Here is a 21123-nt window from a genome sequence, read left to right as displayed (position 1 = left end):
TTTGCTTCTCTCTTCAAAATACATGTGTATTTTTTATTGTGTATGGGAGTTACAAACTTGAAAATATAAGTTTGAAACGTCAGAAATTTGAGGATGGCTGAATTAAGTTACTTCATATATAATGCTTGGGAACAAAAACACACAATAATTCTGATTGTATTGTTTATGATTTTTGAAAAGTTGTTGAAGTTCAAATCTTGGGTAACTCTTGAAATTGTGAAAGAGTTAGATTTCTTGAAAATGAAAGTGAGTGAAAATGGTGGGTCTCTTCAGTGGGTTACAACATGAAAATAAAATGAATCTAAGGTATATTTGAAATTCAATAATTCAAAATTGAGTCATTATTGACAGACACACATTTTTTTTTAATCTACTAGATTTTTGGAGTTTTTATGAAAACAATTGCTCTATTTTTATATTTGAAAACTTTTTTGATTAAGGTTGTAAATTTAAAATGTGTGTGGTTCATGTTATTTTGAGGGTTAAAAATTTATTTTTCATTTTAATAATGAGATTTGTTCATTGAAAAATCATTTTTGCATGAATTTGGGGTACGTTGTTGTTTTTAATTTTCACCAATCAACTATTATAATTAGGGCTTTATATTATTTGTGCAAAATTGATATTGTTTTTCATTTTTTTAATTTTGAATTTTTGGATTGGAAATTAGATTTCTGGATGGTATTTTGTATTTGAAATTTTGAATATTTGGGTATTCAAAAATTTATTTTTTTATATCTTATATTTATGCGAAATTGACACCGTGTATCAACATGAGGATATTTTTAACATCAAATAGCAACCATTTAAAATGTTGACACTAACATTCAAATTCCATATTTTGAGCTATTATTTTTGTATTACGCGACTCATAAGCTTGTCCGAATTTGAAGCTTCACATTGCCCCATTTCTTTTCATTTTTTCAATTTCATTACTCACCTCTTCTTAAATTTTTCAAGGAAAATCATAATCTATCAAGATGTATCTCAATTCTTTTGCTATATTCATATTAATGTTGTTCGTATTGTGTTTTGATATACAAATTTTAGAAAAATTTTAAAGTTCTTGAGCAATTTTTCCGAAATTATTTTTATAAAATCAATTTCAATTTTTCTAAATGTCCATCATTTATGGAATAAGGAATTTAAGAGCAAGCACCCCCCCCCCCCCCTTCTATCATTGTGCCAATACCATCTTGACGGATATCAAGAAGAATATTACTTACCGAAATTAATAACTTATTTAGAAATTTGAAGTAATTTAAAAGTTGTCCAATGATTTGTATTACAAGGATATTCTTTCTTGGGGAAGTGGCATATACATATTGATATACATTGATCTATATTCACTTAATAAATTGATATATATTTGTTTGTATTTATCTAATAAATTGACACACATTTATTTGCATTAATGGCTTATATAATTTTACATTGGTATAGATTGATTTATATTCACATAAATATATTTGATTGGCTATTTGAGTGCATTGATATACATTGTTCCGTATTAGCTTAACAAATTGGTGCATATTTGTTTTCATTAGTATTTATTAGTCTGTATTCACCTAATAAATTAATATATATTTGTATTATAAGTATACTAATCAATATTCATTTAATAAATTGATGTACATTTATTTGTTTTAATTTCTTTACAATTGTGAAATTTGAAAAAAGAACCATGTAGAAATTTCCTTTTATATTTTTAAATGAGAAAATTTTATACTATTGAATTGTATTTATACAAGTAATAAAGAATCTATCCTATAATTGACTTGACAAGTGTCTAAATCTAATTGACTACTTCATAACAAGCTAAGGGATAAATACAAAAGAAACACTGACCCTAAGGGTTAGGGGTGCACATGGACCAAGTTGGTTCTGATTTTTTACAAACTAAATCAAATTATTTGTGCCGGGTTATTAAATCTATAAACCAAATCAAACCAATAAAAGTCGGGTTTTTCGATATCAATTTTTCTCGGGTTTTTCGGATTTTTTCGGATTTTTTCGGGTTTTTTCGGGTTTTTTGGGTTTTTTTTAGTTTTTTTTTGGGTTTTTTCGGGTTTTTCATAGTATCTAATAAAAAGCACAGAGCAGTGCTTCTTAAAAAGAGTTCTAGTACAAAATATCAACATATAAGATGTAGGCAGAACACTGTTTGAAGTTTTAACTTTATAATATAACTTTATAAGATGAGGTTTTTTTGTATATTATTTAGATGGGCTTTTCAAGTCCAAATCTAAATGTAAGAAAAAAAACAAAAATTATGAAAAATTTTAAAAAAATATTTATAAATTATATTTTAATAAATATTTCTATGTATTACATAATTTAAAAATAGTATATCTATAATCGGGTCGGTTTGGGTTTGGTTTGACTTTTTTTAGTTAAAACCAAACCAACCCTATAATGGTCGGGTTTTTTTTCCAAACACCAAATCACTAGTCGGGTTTTTTTCTGGTTTGGTTTGGTTTGTCGGTTTGATGCGATTTATCGATTTACCATGTACAGCCCTACTAAGGGTATATACATATTCGAAAAACAAACAAAAATGAACTATGGCCCAACAACCAAAGAAGAGAATTGGGCCTAAGTAAGATAATAGTGACTGTTGATAATTTTGAAGCCCAACTTCATATAGCCATTTGCAGCATAACCTCTTTGCATCTTTGTACATTTTTTACTTTCTAATACGGTCTTTGACAATAAGCAATTATGAAGTCCAACACCCCCTCAAGTTGGAGGGTAGGAAGAGACCCCTAACTTGCTGAGAAGATTATGATGAAGAGGACCAGTCAGGGTCTTTGTAAATAGATATGTAAGCTGAGAAGAAGAGCAGACAAAAAAAGAGAACTGAGTCCAGCAATGTACTGTTGACGGATAAAGTAACAGTCGATTTCGACGTGCTTTTTCCATTCATGAAATATCAGGTTCTTAGCAATATGAATGGAAGTAAGGCTATCAGAATGAAGAGACACTGGCAAACAAATCAGAACATAAAGATCTTCGAATAAATGTACCAATCATGTAAGTTCTGCTACTACTCTTCTCATCAATTGATACTCGTCTTCGGTAGAGCTAGGTGAAATGAAAGCCTTTTTTTTACTTTCAAAAAATTGGAGAAGATCCAAGAGAAATATAAAAATAACTGACTGATTTTCGTGAATCTGGACAGGTACCTCAATTGGAATCATAGTAAGCAGCAACTAGAAAGATGGAGAACTTGATATAAAGAGATCAAGACCACGACTCTTCAATAGATACTAAAGAACTCGCAAAGTTGCAGTGAAATGAGGGATTCTAGAATCCTACAAATATCGACTGAGATGCAAAATAGTAAATGAAATATCAGGCCTCTCACGAGTCAGATAATCTAGCTTACTCAATAAATGTTCGTATAAAGTCATGTCTTTAACTTGAATTTTTTTATCAGCCAATAATTTGATAGAAGAATCTAATGGCGTAGAGACAGGTTAAAGGTGCAAGGTATCAAAACAGATCCAAAATAAACTTACATTGAGAGAGGATCAGACTATGAGGTTCTCGAATGAATTCCAAATCATGGAAGAAATGTAAGTGCCCAAGATCTTCAATTTTGAATTCTTGATCCAAAAATAATTTCAAAGCCTGTAATTGAGATGCATTATCACTTGTTAATAAGATATCATCGACATAAACCACAACAATAAAAATAGAAGTATCTGACTTCTTAAAAAAACAAAGAATAGTTATTTAAGAAATGACTAAAACCTGTCAAATTAAGGGCGGCTGTCAGTTTGAATGCTTGTTTAAGCCCATAAATGAACTTTTTTAACAAACAAACATGGTTGGGTGAAGGAGGCGTAATCCACTAGGAAATTTCATAAAAACTTTTTCATTAATATCACCATGTAAAAATGTGTTATTGACATTTAATTGAAAAAGATCCCAACCTTTCTTCACAATAATAGCAAAAATGTATCTTATAGTAGTCATCTTCACCACAGGTAAAAATATTTCATTGTAGTCCATACCTTATCTTTCTATGTCACCCCTAATAACTAGTCGTGCCTTAAGACTTTTAATACTGCCATTTGAATGTTGTTTCACTTTATAAACCCCTTTAGAGGGCATTGATTTCTTGCCATGAGGCAGGACAACAACCCTCCAAGTCTTGTTTATCTCTAGAGCAGCTATCTCCTTAGCCATTGTTTTCTAGTTCTTGCTAATCTTAATCATGCACAGCTTGAACATAGCTAATAGGTTCTTGAATACTAGAAACATAATTGAGTATGACTTGACTACTAGAAGATAACTTGTTAAAAGAAATAGAATTAGGGGTGAAAAGACTAAGGAAACAAGTAGAACTAACATCAGTGAGTTGAAGAGCATTGCAAACGTAATCTTTAAGATAGGATGGCGACTTAGAAGTTCTAGAGGACTATATAAGTAGAGTATCAATCATTGAATTGTGTAGAGAAGAAGTGGAAGAAATAGGACAGATAGGAGGACAAAATACAATAGGTACAAGAGAGTTGGAGAGTAAATTAGTAGAATCAGGGGATAGATCAGAGAGAGGAGGAGGAAAAACAAAAATAGAACTAGTAGAAGGAGAGCTTGATTGGGAAAAATCTGAAACAAAAGGCAAATTTGTAATGTCGGTACAAGGAAAAGAGGAACTGAAGGAGGAAAAAGAGATTGAGAAGCACTAGAGACATATGTAGAAGAAGAAAAATATTCTTTCTTTTCAAAAGAATAGCCTAAAAATACACAAGGAAAGGCCCTAAGATCAAAGTTGAATAAACAAGTTTAGAATTAAAAAGAATTTCAAAGGGTGTTTTAAAATATAAAACTGAATAAGAAAACCTATTTATGAGATAAGTGATTGTTAACAAACATTCACCTCAATAATTAAAATAAAACAAAGATAAAGGATCCAGAATAAGGAATCCAAAACACCTCAAAGTTGAATAAACAAGTTTAGAATTAAAAAGAATTTCAAAGGGTGTTTTAATATATAAAACTGAAGAAGGAAACCTATTTATGAGATAAGTGAATGTTAACAAACATTCACCCCAATAGATGATAGGTAGGTGGGACTGAAATAATAAGGCTCTTGAAGTTTCTAATTAATATTTTCTATTTTTTTTCACTACACCATTCTGCTTTGAAGTAGAAACACAAGTTATTTGGTGAATGATATCTTTGAATAAGAAGAAATCTGATTTAAATTTTTCACTTCTTAATTCAAATGCATTATCAGATATTATGATTTGGCGGAACCCATCGGTGGCCCCCTAAAATTGGCACCAACTTTCACTTAGACACCTCAACTAAGCCTTGTTCATTTTAGACACCTCAAGTAAGGTTTTGATGTGTCATTTTGACACTTTTTTTACAATCACCCAAATATCTAAAGTGTGTAATACACTTGCCGATGATGTGTCAAAGAGACCAATTAAATGAAGACACGTGACATATATATCAAAAATAATTTTAAAATAATGACTTTTGAGAGAAAAAAATGGCCATTAACTTGATGACATATGACATTTTTTTCCAAATAATAATTAAAAAAAAAAGAAGAAATTCATCTTCTAAAAAAAGTGATTTTCGAAAAAAAAAACCACCCCACCTAGTTGTCTTTTTCACCCACCCCACCCAGTCGTTGTCGTCTTCTCCACCTCCATCCACCCCAACCCCAACTCCTTCCCCACCCATATTGTCTTCTCAAGAAACGCTATCAAAAGAAACTATTATGAAAATTTTATTTTACAAAGATATAATTTTTTCTACTTTACTTTTAAAAAAATCAGTTACTAATTAACAATAGAAGGAAAACACCCCACCTAGTCGTTGTCGTCTTCTCCACCTCCACCCATCCCAACCCCAACTCCTTCCCCACCCATATTGTCTTCTAAAGAAATACTATCAAAAGAAACAATTTTAAAAAATTTATTTTACAAAGATATAATTTTTTCTACTTTACTTTTAAAAAATCTGTTACTAATTAACAATAGAAGGAAAACAAGAACTAGATCTAGGCAATGACAATGAGATTACAAAATCAAGATCCAAAGTTATGGAGGAAAACATTTAGAAAATGGAGAAGAAGAAGAACAAGAAAAAAATTAATATTTTTTTTAAAAAAAATGGTTTTCACGCGCTCAAAATGGGTGCAACACACCCAATGTGCCAAGTCAGCACAAAGTGTCAAAATGACACATCAGAACCTTACTTGAGGTGTCTAAAATGAACAAAGCTTAGTTGAGGTGTCTAAGTGAAAGTTGATGCCAACTTTAGGGGCCACCGATGGGTTCCGCCTTATGATTTTGACTTATGATTTGAATTGTCTTTCAACCACCGAAAGAAAAGCTTGCAAAACAGAGAAGCCATTAGATTTTGTATTGAGTATATGAGTTTAAGTAGCCCTACTAATATCATAAATAATTATAATAAAATACGTAAAATCATCATGAGTAGGAGTCTGATAGGTCCCTAAGTATCCACTTGTATATGATCAAAAATTGCTCTAGTAGTAATTTACTGGTAGGAAGGTTTAATGATCTGTCCACGTCGTTTGGAATAGGTCAATGGGGAAGGAATTTGACCAGAATTCTTTGGGTACTAACTTTGGAAAAATTTAACCTAGGTCAGACTTAGATGAATTCTGAGTAAGGTGAGGTCTAGAATAACCCTGTGAAAGGTGGGGGATCAAATCGGTAATTTGAGTTAGTTAGCTGATAGCCAGGATAATACGGAGCATTTACATCTTTGCAGAATCGTATTCGGGCGAGTAAAACTCCCGAAATTGGACTTGTCGCGAAGGGTATAATTTAAGATGTCGTGGGGAGGGAGTGTATTGTGAAATGGGAGTTTGGAGCTAAGTTTCGAACTCTCTATTGCCGTGCAACCCGCTAGAGCAGAATCTTTGGACGTCAAAGCCTTAGCTTGCTGCTCAACACAACGTAAAATCCGTTCTTTAGTATTTCGATCTAGAGATATATAGGAAACTTGTTTAAGAGTCCAGTTTCTGCTTTTTCCTTTCAACTTTGTCGATATAGGATATGGATGTATCTATTGTTGTTTTTTGTTGCCAATTGTTATTCTTCTCAGTTAAAAAAAAAATACTTTCTTGTTTGAAATTTTATTTGAAATATTAAGGATTTAAATCTCTTTTGAGTTCACTAATCACTGCCCTGTCTCATTCTTTCTCTAGCACTGTTGTTTTTCTAATGAATACTATATTGCTTTTAATATTGAAATTAGTTACTGATTTGCTTCTTTGCCTGTTAAAATTCTGTGATTTCTTCAAATATGATTATGTCCTTATTAGGCATATATATTCAGGTTGTAGTCGTCTCAAGTTCATTGTTGTTTAAAATTTTTGTATTCGTCTAAAATTTGGTTGTCAGTTTATTTATTCTACCCTGATCTACCTAAGACGTTATCTTGTTTTAGGCTCAAGATTGTATTCATCTGTAAAATTTTGATTCAAAAATTTGTTTTCTGAAGCCTTGGTGTTCCGCTCGACAAAAATTTTGTTTTAACTTCTTTAAGACCCATAGACATGTATAAAAAAATGATTGTTTTTAATCTTTTTCCAGATTCTATAAAAAAAAATGATTTTTAAAGCTTTTTCCAGATTCTATTTATTTCTAGTTCTATTTTCCTTTAAATTTCTACCTGTTTCCCTTTTGTTGTCAATACCCTTCTTCTTGGTTTATTTTAACATAGTGACTGTTTTGGTCAAATTACTTCACCGCGAAATCAAATTCTTTCTATGTTACCGCTGATATTATTCTAATTTTGATACTTTATTCTACAATTTTTTTGAATTAGCCATTGTTACATCTATCTGGCTTGTTAAATTCTTATGGCGTACTTCTTAATGTCATCAACTTAGATCCAATCTGGTCTGTCTTGATTTCATAGTTGTTTAAGTTCCCTTTTTCGTATCTATTTGAGCTTCTATTACTCGTTTGGCTTAATGGACAAGTGATTTTATTTCAAGAACGAGAATAGCTATTGTTTTGTTCCCTTGTTGGTTTCGATCTAATCTCGTTGATATCTTAGCCTGATTTTTCTTCGTATAGTTACTTGTGTTGATGCTTTAGTCCAAACTATTTTACTCTAGTTTAATATTGTGTTCCTAATATGGATCTTAAACTGTTGCCTAGTTAGTCAGATTCTTCATGTGCTTTGTCCTCTTTTTCATAAATTTATCAATCCTATTTTGACATTTTAAATTTTTCTGATAAACTTATTTCAAGTCAAGCTGTTTAGAAACTCTTATTACTTCTTATCGCTTTCTTCTACTGATTCAAAAATTAATAGATAATCCCTTTACATGTACATGAATGTTGAGATTAATCACTCTCTAATTACCTGATGCATATTTCATCTTGCTTAAATACTGTTTTCAGTTTTTGATTTCATTGTCTAGCATGACCTGATTTGATCAAGTCCATGCCATCGTCTTGCCTAAAATTTTGATTGAAAATTATTTGAAGTTCTCTACCATTTGTAATTGAGTCAACATAAAAATAATGTGTGTGGGACTGTCTCTTGGGACAAATAGTCTTAGAAATGGTTCCATGAGTTTGTTGTTATATGTTTAACTTCTCAAAGAGGTCGTAGTAATCATTTCATCATCTTAAGATCAAAAGAAATAGTCAAAGGCATTGTGTTGTCTTGGAAAATTACTGCTTTGTTTTAAATTTGATATTGTTGTTTGAGTAATCCCTAATCTTTACTTTTCTTTTCTTATGTTTCATGTACACTTTGGGGAGATGGAGTGCCAATTTGAAACTCGTTTTGGCCCAAAATATTAGGCCAACAGCTATTAGGATCGTCAGAGCTTGAAGTCGTGTAAATTAGGAGTCAACATTTCATGGCCTTTCTCGTTACTATTTTGATTATGTTTCTTTTGATATATTAATTTATTTTTGCATACATGTTTACATATATGTGAATGTTAATACTAATCTCTCTTCTTTATTTGAGATCTTTTGTATATGGGCTAATAACATTTGTTAATGATTTTAATAATATGTTCGAAACTCGTTTAAAGGTTAGAATAATTACCTTTAGAAATACTTTTAAACAAGAAAAGTAGTTGGCCCTATATTGTATTTGCAAAATTTAATTAGCCATGGAATAGGTCCCCAATAATTAGGCCCATTTTAGGTTCTTTAATTAATCCTTTTTGTCAAAATTCTGATTTATTACCATTTTTTAAAGATAAATTGTAATGATCGTCTGGGTCATTTTTGAATTAAATCATTCCTTCCATCGTTTAGAGCGTCCTATAGTGACCCCAAGTAATTTATGACTTGCTGGCAATGACTTTCGATTGCGTGGTCATTCGTTTGGGTTTTAGGCCTATTTTCCTATTTTGGATTTTTTATAACTTGAAAAGTTAACTTGGGTTATAACTTCAGGAAAACGATATCAAAACGGAATTCTAACCATTCCATAGGCTCCGGAATGACCAAATTAGGCTAGCAGCATGGCCGACATGAGTATCAATGCAATCAGTACGAGTTGGGGCCATTTGGTGCTTTTGCCATTGAAATTTGGCCTATGGTTGATTTTGATCAACATTTTTGGAAAACACACTCAAATGAAAATTCATACAGTGCGGTTAGCTCCAGAATGTCGAGTTTGGTCTAAAACGACTCTTTATTCACTTTTCGAGGCTTCTAGTCTAATCCCAAGGCCCATTGTGGAATTTGACTCAAAATGACACTTGGGTGTGGGCCCATTTTTTGTTAAAATAACCTCGTATGGGAATTTCGAATATTTCATTGAGTCCGAAGATTCAAATTTGGTGGGATAGTATATCTCGTTTGCACGCACGGGATTTCGAACAAATTTCAAGCACCCCGTCAGAATATTTGATCTTGGAGAAAAAATCAGCATTTCAGCTGATATCTCGTGTAGCCATGTTTCTTCTCTGCGAACGTGGTAATTTCCCTCCACATTTCGAAGGCCAAACTCCCTGACCTCCGCGTTCGCGGGCCACTTCGACCCCATTCGCGATGGCCAAACCGTGGTCTTTTGATAAAAGACCAAGGATGAACTCATTCATATCTCACTTCTTCAAGCTTCGATTTCTCCTCCGTTTCTTATTCAAATTTGGTGATCCAAAGGTCTAAACTCAATGAAATTTCATGGGGAATCCATTGGTGAGATTGAAAACTTATTTAGAAGTTTCGTGTGAGGTAAATTTCTATTTTAGCTTCTGCTATTGTCACTTTTCGAGTTGGAATTTGATGAAATTTTGGAGGATTGTAACTTGATCATTTTAGCTCCATTTTTAGTAATGTTTGAGGCTAACTTGTGAGTTTTTCTGTAAGAACATCGTAGTGTCCTTGGTTTGGGTTTCAAGGGTTTTATTTTTGAGAAATTTCTGCTTATAGATGCTGCCTTATTCGTTCTTTTAGCTTGAAATGTGGAATTTTCATTGCATGCTCATTTCGTGTCGTTCCCCAATCCCAGACTGTGTATCAATTTGATTTGTGAGCTTGGAGTGCTGTTTTGGACTAGTTTTGGGGTCAATTTTGGGATTCTGGATGTAGGTCCCATATTTCTCATTTTGATCCCGAAATTGGTCCGTCTTTGAAAATTGAGAATTTAATGTCAAAATGACCGTAATGATGTTGTGATTCTATTTTTGACAGTGTGGCAGTGTTCCAAGGCTATTTGAAAAGGGAAGGCTCAGATTTCATGAGTTGGAGCACGCACAGTCGGCCTATAGATAGACTACAATTTTTCTTCTTTTGACTGAGCATGTTTAGGCATTTGTATATTGAATTGTATGAGTTTCGAGGGTTTGGGTGTCGAGTATGCTAAATTCCTAGAATCCATGTCCTAGGCATTAGTTTGGAAAATTATTAGACTGTGTAAGCATGACTCCTGTTGTTGTTGGTCATCCCTACCCTGTGGTGTGTGTTGTGCCTTTGGTTATATATTTGGAAGCATGTTTGAACTTAATCTAGGCTTAGACTAGTGTTGCCTTAGTCTAGTCTTAGACTAGTGTTGCCTTAGACTTGCGCGATTTTGGTACCATTGGGCCTTAAAACTTCCCCGACATCATTTCGGATAGTTAGCTCCCAGTAGAATGATATAGCAGACTTGAGTCCGATTGTCTGATCTTTAGCTAGACAGTAACACATCTTGGGACCTTACCTCCATAATGCCCTATTCTCCTATCAACCCTGTATCGCTTGGTTCTTGATTCTAGGAGTCTTCTCGATGATTCTGGTTGAGTATGGTTCAGACTAGAGTGATGTATTGATGGCACTCGATTTGAGGGTACTCCCTGTGGCACTGGATGGTCGCTGATCCTAACATTGGTCAACTCCTTAGCTATAGTACCAGTTCGAGCTATGGTCCAGCTTACTACTGATCAACTCTTTCGCTACCGTACCCGGTTTGAGCCCGTGGTCCAGCTTACTACTAATCGACTCCTTAGCTATAGTACCCGATTTGAGCATGTGGTCCAGCTTATTACTAATCGACTCCTTAGATATAGTACCTGGTTCGAGTCCATGGTCCAACTGACTACTGATCGACTCTTTAGCTACAGTACCCGATTCGAGCCCATGGTCCATCTTACTACTGATTGACTCCTTAGCTACAGTACTCGATTTGAGCCCGTGTTCCAGCTTACTACTAATCGACTTTTTAGATTCAGTACCCGATTCGAGCCCGTGGTCCAGCTTACTTCTGGTTGACTCTTAGCTACATTACCCGGTTCAAGCCCGTGATCCAACTTACATGTGGGTCAATTTCTTATTCCCTGATGAATCTTCAGTTCATGTCATTATCTACTCTCAGCTTCGGGTGAATTTTCAGGCTTTTGGGATGGTTCGGTTCAAGTCCGGGAAATTGGTGGTATTATTATAACTTTATTGGTTCCGTTTATTTCAACTCAGTGATCTTTGCTCCTATCGGGCTTATGGGAGTTCGTTCAGGTTATCTTACACTTTTGCACGAGCGTACCCATCAGGTTTATAGGAGCCCGGGTATTTAGCTAAATTCTTTCTCTTTGTTTGTTGAGTATGCTTATGTACATACTTATATTTACTTCTTGTCCTGTCCTTAGTTGTGGTTATTTTCTCGCATTTCAGTTTACTTTTGCTTACCTTGGTCAGTCGGCCTATGATGCCTACTGGGTACTTGATGATTTGGTACTCATACTACGCTCTACATTTATTTTCGTGATGCAGGTTTGAGTACTAGTATCGGCGTTGACTCGAGCCAGCTGATGTCTTGATCACAGGCGAGGGTGAGCACATAGCATTTTGGATTTACCCGTCTCCCTCGATACATATATTTTGCTTGTCTTTTGCCTTTTGAGACAACCTTGTTTCTGCGGTCCACTTTTAGGACTTGTATTCTTTTTGGTAATAGCTCTATACATGTGACTTCTAGATTCTGGAAGGAATCTTTTTATTTATATATATTTAGCTTTGCTTCCGCCGTTCATGTATGTTCCTATCATTACATTACTGATGTTAGATTGAATTGTTGGTCTTCTACTCTGACATTTCATTACTCGCGGTTTCGGAATATGGATCGCCTTACCTACTAGTGGGTCATAGTAGGCGCCATCATGACCTGAGAAATCGATTCGTGACATAAATATAGGTCAAATATTTTAGTTTCTTAATATAATTTTTTCAAGATTTCAGATTTGGTAACAGGTTCAAAATACAAGATATATACATATATATGTCATACACCCTGGGTATATATTTTATTTATATACTAACTTTCACTACACTTGATGTATTATTTTGTCATACACAACATACATTTTTTTCATATCTCTTATCCCTTTGTCAATGTTATTTTCCTTTTTTCCAAATTCCTATACTTTAATACATACATTATTTTACCACATATCATCTATTTTGTCCCTACAGGTAATTAAAATAACACGTTCTTATATGTTTTAAACAACATACATGTACATATTTTACTTTATAATAAATACATATAAGGTCACAATTCTATATAATATTTTAATATTTTAATATATTTTTTTTCTTTTGTTCAGTTATTTTCATTAAATACCATTTTTTTGCTCAAATTACATTCACTATATATCACATATATTATTATGTATTTACACTCCATCTATTATCTTATTTATTTTCACATCTTAATTCTATAAATGAAATAGCAAATTTTCATACCCTTTAAACTCAATATTTATATACGTAGATTTATATGAGCTCATTTATTTCATGTAAATTTAACACACATCTATATTATATAAGATATTCATACATTTTAAGTTTATTTATTTATTTACTTATTTATTTTATCATATGATAAATACACTGCTATTAGTTATACACATATTATAGATATATATATGACATATCTTGTATTTTCCCCTTTTTCTCAAATTAGTGAGTTTTTCTTATCATCATTTTCTAAAGCAAATAAAATAAATAAAATATCCCTAATTATCTTTCTAAACCTAAATTTAAGGACTATCTTCGGATAGACTCTGAGGGATGCTTAGCACATTTCCCTCGAGTAACAAAAATCCTTACCTAGAATCTCACTGGTTTTGCAAATCAAAACAGAGTTTACATTTATATTTTGTTAAATGGTTTTCCTAATATTTTCCTTAAATTTAGGTGGCGACTCTAAACAATTTTCAAAATGAGAGGCTAGCCATTTTATGTCGCGAACTATTTTGACCAGTTCGAAAATAGGATGCGACAGCTTGATGACTCTATTGGGGAAATATGACCCCATTCACTTGGCAGTTTAGGTTTTAACCTTAGTAGAATTTATTTTAGAACTAAGGGATATTTGTTTATTATCCGTCCATTATTTAATTTAATTATTTCATCATAATTTACTATATCACTCTTTATTTGAAAGGATGCAAGCCAAATTCAAACTTGCGCTAATTATTTGTTTGAAAATACTATATGTTACTACTTTTCTTACATTGTCATTTGCATTTTCTATCGAGTCATTGGCTGTACACAATACACACACTGTGGTTAATGGGAGAGTGTGAGGTCAGTGTGCCTTCTCATAAACATTCAGTCCCACTCTTGAACATCTAGGAAAAATCTTACTCTAGAGAATAGGTCATGATGCATACACCTTAGGCTAGGCGATCCAAGGCATTGTCTTCGCAATTAGGAAAGTCACCCTTTGTAAAAGGTTACACACCTAACGATATATTTTATGTAAAAGTTGTTATAAATGATCCAAACTAAAACACATGACAGATTTTGAGAAAACATACTTATCATACCCCTTACCTTTCTTTCAGATGTATATCAACAGAAACCTCCCAAACATTCAGATGGTCATTTCAGTCCCCCACATATTACAAAATTGGTGGAAAAATATCCGTGGGGTACAAAGAGTTGAGGTTAGAAGGCATTTAGGTGCATTGTTGTCGCTCATGGGAATTCGAGCCAACAAAATCCTCACTACTCTACTGATGGAGTTCTAGAATCCAAGCATAGTGACCTTTAAATTTTTGGATTTTGAGATCACTCTTACATTGGAAGAGTTTAGTAATTTTGTGAAATTACCGATAAGAGGAAAAACAACGGTATGTCCATCAACCATAAGTGCAAGAGATTTCCTTGGACTCTTAAGGTTGCATGTCTTTCCATCACTAAGGAATGTGGAAAATAGAAAGGTAAGTCTTGAGAGCTTCGATGAACACCAAGAAGAATTTGCTTGCACCCGTAGGCAATGGATGCACATACAGCCATGGATCTTTTTGATGGCCTTTTTGGTAGCCATGGTCTTTCCAATGTGATTTCACTCGGTAAATATCAACATTTTGTCGATAGTGATGGACCTCTTTGCAGTGTCGCATAACTATTCCTTGGTGCATATGATTCTTGCCAAGGTATTTCGATCGTTGTCAGCATGCACGAGGGGCATGGCCATCTCGTCCATAAGTCCACTAAAGCAAACGCTTGGGCCCCCCCGTTGTTTAGGGCCCCCCTTTTTCCTAAAGAATATATATATATATATATATATATATCTATAATATTTGTTTACGTTATTTAATGTGTAGGTCGTTGTAATAATTGAGAAATTTAATATTATTTAATTAATTATAACATCTTTTTTTTACATGACTACTATTTTGTTAACTTATTTATATTTTGGTTATTATCATGAATCCACATTAAAATTTTTATATTTACCTTTTTTATTCCTCAATCAATTTTTATTATCTCATTATTGAATATTCTAACGTCAACCAAATGGTAAAACCTTTTGCATCATGCAAAATCTATTATTTTGTATTAATAAAAAGATCAAATTTATTTTTTGATGTATTGTTTAAATTTTAAGCACTAGAATAAATTTATGGTAGTATCATTATATAATTTTTATAAATTTTGAGCCAGATTCTATTATTCTAACTTTATATTATATTTCTTCATTACATTACTACCTATTTTGTTAACTTATTTATATTTTGGTGATTATCATGAATCCACATTAAAAAATTTATATTTACCTTTTTTTATTCCCCAATCTTTTTTTACGTGGCTACCTATTTTTTGTTAACTTATTTATATTTTGCTGCTTATCATGAACCAACGTTAGAGTTCTTACATTTACCTTTTTTATTTCCCAATCAATTTTTATTAACTCATTATTAATTATTCTAATGTCTACCAAATGGTAAAACCTTTTGCATTATGGAAAATCTATTATTTTGTGTTTATAAAAAGATCAAATTATTTTTTTGATGTATTCTTTAAATTTTAAGCACTACAGCAAATTCATGGTAGTATCATTATATAAACTTTTTAAATTTTGAGCCAGATTCTATTATTCTAACTTTATATTATATTTTTTCATTGAATATTTTCATTGTTAACATTCTTATTACATAAGGTCTACGTACATCCTACCTTCTCGAGACTTCACTTGTAGGATTACATTGAGTATGTTATAGTTATTTAATTTACATATGACAACTAAAAGAAAATGGTCTTTCTATGAAGTTTGACTTTAGGCCCCTGAGCTTGTTGATACGGCCCTAAATAGGGGACCCAATTTCTTTGGGGGTTGCAATTTGTTATTACAGATCTGGGGCAATAGAGCACTTCTATCATCGACAACCATAAATAGAATACACTATATATGCTTATAACAGGATCCAGAGCCACAAGGATCATCTCAGATATTGTAGTGCGCCTATGGGAGAGGAACAGTGGTGTTTGTTTTTGACCAATCTTACAGGAGATTGCATCCACCAGAAGTATTATTGGATGCTAGGTCAGTTTTTTTCAGGACGCGACATCTCTACTTCATTGAGTTGATTAGGCTAGGAGGCATTCATCCATATGCTCCTTTCTGAGATTTATGATAATTTGGAGTTGTCCAAGACATACCGCTATGGTCAAATATGGCATTACATGAGACTGATCTCACTTTGGTCCCAGTAGTGCAGATAAGAAAGTTGCAATTGGAATGAGATTATATGATTACAATAAACGTAGGAGATAAAGAATGGTGCATGCCAGAGTATTATGCGTGGCGTACCAAGGTGAGCCATTTGGCTCGATCAAGTACATGAGGGATTAGAGTTGTTGCAAACAACAAATGGGTTGATTGGGTCAGGAAAGAAGTACTCTCTTGCATGGAATTCACAATACCAATGTATAATCAAATAGTTTCGAGATCTGTAGATCATTTGATACAGGTAGTAAAAGAAGATCCAAAAGAGGACCCCGAAGAAGATCCAAGTGAAAAACCAGAGGAGCCAAAAAAGAAAGGTCCGGAAGAAGATATGGAAGAGGATCCTAAAGATCCAACCGAAGAAATGGAAGAGGATCTAGAAGAAGACGCTCACTCTGAGTATGGTTCCAAAGGCTTCGATAAAGGAGTTCATTCAAACCAGATTGACGAATCCTCGGAGTACCATTCAAGGCCATATTATGATTACGATGACGATGATGAAGCTCCAACATGGCATTAGATTTTCATTTTCTCATATGTACTCTATCATCCCTTTGTTCGCCTTATAGCCACCCCTGTACTTTCATTTCTTAGACTTCCACCCACAAACTTCATTGTAACATCCAAGATACCTTTGAATAACGAAAGTTATGTTTGTTCCAAATCCAAAATGTGTTTAAATGGATTATTTATCATCAAACTGATTGCAATATAGGCCAACCTCTAGAAAAAAGAGGCTTCCTATTAGGACGAATTTGAATGTTGCTAATTTGGCATATATACATGTTATATATTTGTTGTTTTTTATCTCCCAAACTAACATAGTTTCTCTTTTTCTTTCTTTTCTTTTCTTTTTGTTAATCCCCCAAAGAACGTTGATTTATGTCGACTTGTAAACTGGTTGACTCACGATACAACCTTCGATCAAGAGAAAAGATGACAGGTGCAGAAGAATTTAACACTACTGCAAATATAATAATACTAGCAGAGAATCTTGAGGTTTTTCAAAATATGACCGACACTCGAAATGATGAGAAAATGACTCACATGGCACATGATCTTGAGATCCTAAGGGAGGAATTACATCAAGTACGAGACTTGGACAAACCTTTGGCTACTACCTTCCCAACTTTCAAGACGCCCACTTACGCCCACTTACATTCCAAGAACTGACTTACCTTTTATCAATTTACAAAATGTGCCTAAATAAATCCAACATGCTCCTGCTCATGGTCAAGCCCCACTAACTCCTCCATCTGCAATCAGGATTGCTCCTGACCTTCCTACTCAAGACCCCACCATGCCTACCTACCTAGTAATACGTCAAATATTTGGGTCACACATCGCCACTCCTTAGATCCAAAAATTTCACCTGTATATGCCTTTGAAGCTCTCACTTTCACAACACCAGCTATGGTCAAGGTCCCGTATGAGGTTGATCAATATACAGTGATGAAGAAAGATATCTGGTTGAAAAAAGATGAGTTGATAGATGCCCATCTTCGTGGTCTAAGAAATTCGTTGAAAAACTTGCAAGTCACTTGGGGAACAGTGAGCCTAGATTAGGATGACTTATGCATCCACCAGACATTGACCTACCGGTAGGATACAAGCCACCAAAGTTTTATATATTTGATGAAAAAGGCGACCCTCACGCACATATGAGGGCATACAGTGATAAGTTAGTCGGTGTAGGGAGAAATGAGAAGGTAACAATGAAGTTGTTCATTCGAAGTCTATCTGGAGAAGCATTGACTTAGTATACAATCTAGGATCCTCATAAATGGCAGGAAATGGCTAAGGATTTCATGAATTGCTTATAATTAATATCGAAATCAATGCGGATAGGTTCTCATTGGCCAACATATAGAAGAAACCATCTAAGGACTTGTAAGAGTATGCACGATGTTGGAGAACCAAGGCTACCAGTATTCAACCACCATTGGATGAGAGTGATCTCTCAAAGTACTTTATCCAAGCTAAAAAATGTATCTACTTTGACAAGATGATGTCAATGATGGGCGAAAAATTTGAAAAATTGGTCAAGATGGGGGATTTTATAGAGGAAGGCATCAAATCAGGTAAAATTTAGTGTATGGCTGCATTGCAAGCCGCAAGCAAGGACATACAATCAGGCTCTATTGGTGGCATCAAGAAGAAAAATGAGGATGTTTCAGTTGTCACTTATCAGCATGGAGGACCATCCCACCGATACTCCAATAATCCTCAAATTGTTGCATATACTACATACATCTTGTATCCAGTATATAATACTCAACCACACTACAATCCACCCCGAGCACCAGCATACAAAAATCCACCAAGACCACATATCCTAGTCTTAGAACCAATCCAATAAAATACACCAGCATATGCGCCAAGACCATGTCCAAATATCAAAGCCAGAAATACTCACACCTACACACCTATTTTCAAACCTTATGCCTAATTATTTGAAAGGATAAGGATAGCAGGAGTGCTACAACCAGTTGAATAAAAATCCTCGATCCAATCCCTCACAACTTTGATGGAAACAAGCGATACGCTTACCACTCAGAAATCCAAGGACACATCACAGAAGATTATTATGGCTTAAAGAGCCAGGTTGAGTCTCTAATCAGAAGAGGAATAATAAAATGCACTCATACACCCCCGAATATAAACAACAACCCTTTGTCAAATCATGAGAATCAAGAAGTCAACATGATCACTTTAGAAGAAGAGTACAACTTGGGAGAAACCATCATGCCTGTTTGGAATGCCGAAAAAGTTGCCACTTTATCTCCAGTGCAACATGCTTTCACTGTCCAACTGAGGGAACCTCCGACTGTCCAAACATATCTCCCAAAAGTTGTAGTGACCACTACGATTGCTAAAAATCCTGCTTATGACACCAAAGGAGTCCAATGGGTCTATGAAACATAATCTAAGGGCAAGATGATTGACACTATTGTGGCTCATGGAATGACTAAGTTAGGAAGGTGTTATGCTCTAGCGGATCTAAATCAAGGAGTTCTTGGGAAGGAACAGAATCAGAAGAGAAATGTTATCAATATTGAAGTCAATAAATTTTGGAAGAAGATGCAGATAAAACACTATTTAGTCGAAGAGCAACTGAAGAAAATATCGGCTTATATATCCATAATGTCTTTGCTAATGAGTTCTGAGGCATATAAGAATGCTTTGATGAAAGTGTTAAATAAAGTTTGAATTCCAAAAGAGACCACAAGTTAAACCTTAGCTACAATAATTAGACTAATGATGGAATCTAACAAAATCTCTTTCCATGATGATGAGCTACCGGTGGAAGGGACTGGACACAAAAAAACACTTCATATCGCGGTCAAATGTTGTGATAAGATTATGACCTGAGTTCTTATTGAAGGTGGTTCTAGATGTAAAATCTGACCTTTTACAACTCTGAGAGTTTTAGGCTTGAATATGGCAGATGTAGAGGAAAGTCGTGTGAAAGTTAGATCTTTTGATAGAGCGTAGAGAAGCATTATTGGAGAAATCTATCTCACATTGCAAGTTGGGCCAACAGAATTCCCCATCCTATTTCAAGTGATGGATGTGTCATCCAACTACAAATTATTGCTGGGAAGACCATGGGTCCACATGGAAAAAGTAATTCCCTCGACTCTTCATCAGTATGTAAAGTTTGAGTGGGGTCACACAGAAGTTACCATTCATGAGGATCTTAATCACCCCATCTATTCTATCAATTCTATTCCAGTCATTGAGGAGTTAGATGGACCACTTTTCACACATTAGAAATTATGCAAGCAGTAAGGGTTGATGAGAAAGTAGAGACGGTTGATGTGAAGTTATCAAAAGAAGCAAAAATGGTCACGTGATATTGAAATATGGGTATTAGCCTAAGATAGGGCTTGGACCCAAGTCCAATGGAATAGTTGAACCAATCCAGCTGAAGCATCAGAAAGGTACCACTGGACTCAGATATGAATCTACATCAGGAGGAGTCCATAATGCAAGATCAAATAAGATAATGTTTGTACCAGAATAAGCTTCAATTATAGATCAAGCAGTTGATGATGACATCACAAAAGGGATGGAGAATTTGTTCGTAGCCATTATTGGAGAAGAGAAAGAGATAGATCTCAGTAAATTCAGCATCCGTGATTCCAAGCCTGGAGAAAGCTGATAGAATTGGACCATCAGTCCATCCCTGTTTCGATAAGAGTCCTGGCAGTGTGGAAAGTAGTTTTGTCTTTTTAAATTTGCATGATCAAAATCAAGGATTGAATCATGCTTGATCCCTTGTTGTCGCTTGTTTTTTCTAAAAAGATAGAATGCTTTTAAATAAGTCTTTAGTTTCTTCAAAATTATCTCATTCTTTACCTACTTATTTATTTTACATACCTTTTATACTTTTCATCACTCATACTAATAAAAATCCTAGTTCAACAGGTATGACATGTAAAGAATATGTTGAGCAAAAGTAAAAAGAATGAACAAGATTGTTATAACCCGTATGTTGTGCATTTAGACATTTTGGGATAATTGTAATACGTTAAGGCCAATGCTATGTTTTGATATTGGTTGATACATAAGTTGGTTATGAAAATTTTGGATGTGGAAATATCTGAAAAGGCTAAGGGAAAAATTAGAATTTCAAAATTTTTTTTAGTTAGT

General features: G+C 33.9%; 1 long non-coding RNA gene across 2 annotated transcripts; it reads left to right on the top strand.

The window, feature by feature from the left end:
• The first annotated feature begins 2719 nt into the window (after window positions 1-2719).
• Window positions 2720-3564, top strand: LOC129882457 (uncharacterized). 2 transcript variants are annotated; one of them, XR_008765767.1, is made up of 3 exons: window positions 2720-3033; window positions 3182-3397; window positions 3479-3564. It is a non-coding gene; the product is annotated as an uncharacterized LOC129882457 (long non-coding RNA). The 2 variants fall into 2 exon arrangements; XR_008765768.1 differs by having other exon boundaries at window positions 3473-3505.
• The last annotated feature ends 17559 nt before the right edge of the window (window positions 3565-21123 follow it).

Source organism: Solanum dulcamara, chromosome 3, assembly GCF_947179165.1.
Source record: "Solanum dulcamara chromosome 3, daSolDulc1.2, whole genome shotgun sequence".
NCBI lineage: Eukaryota > Viridiplantae > Streptophyta > Magnoliopsida > Solanales > Solanaceae > Solanum > Solanum dulcamara.
Note: the sequence above shows the minus strand (reverse complement) of the source record. Positions and strands in the feature narration are given on the sequence as shown.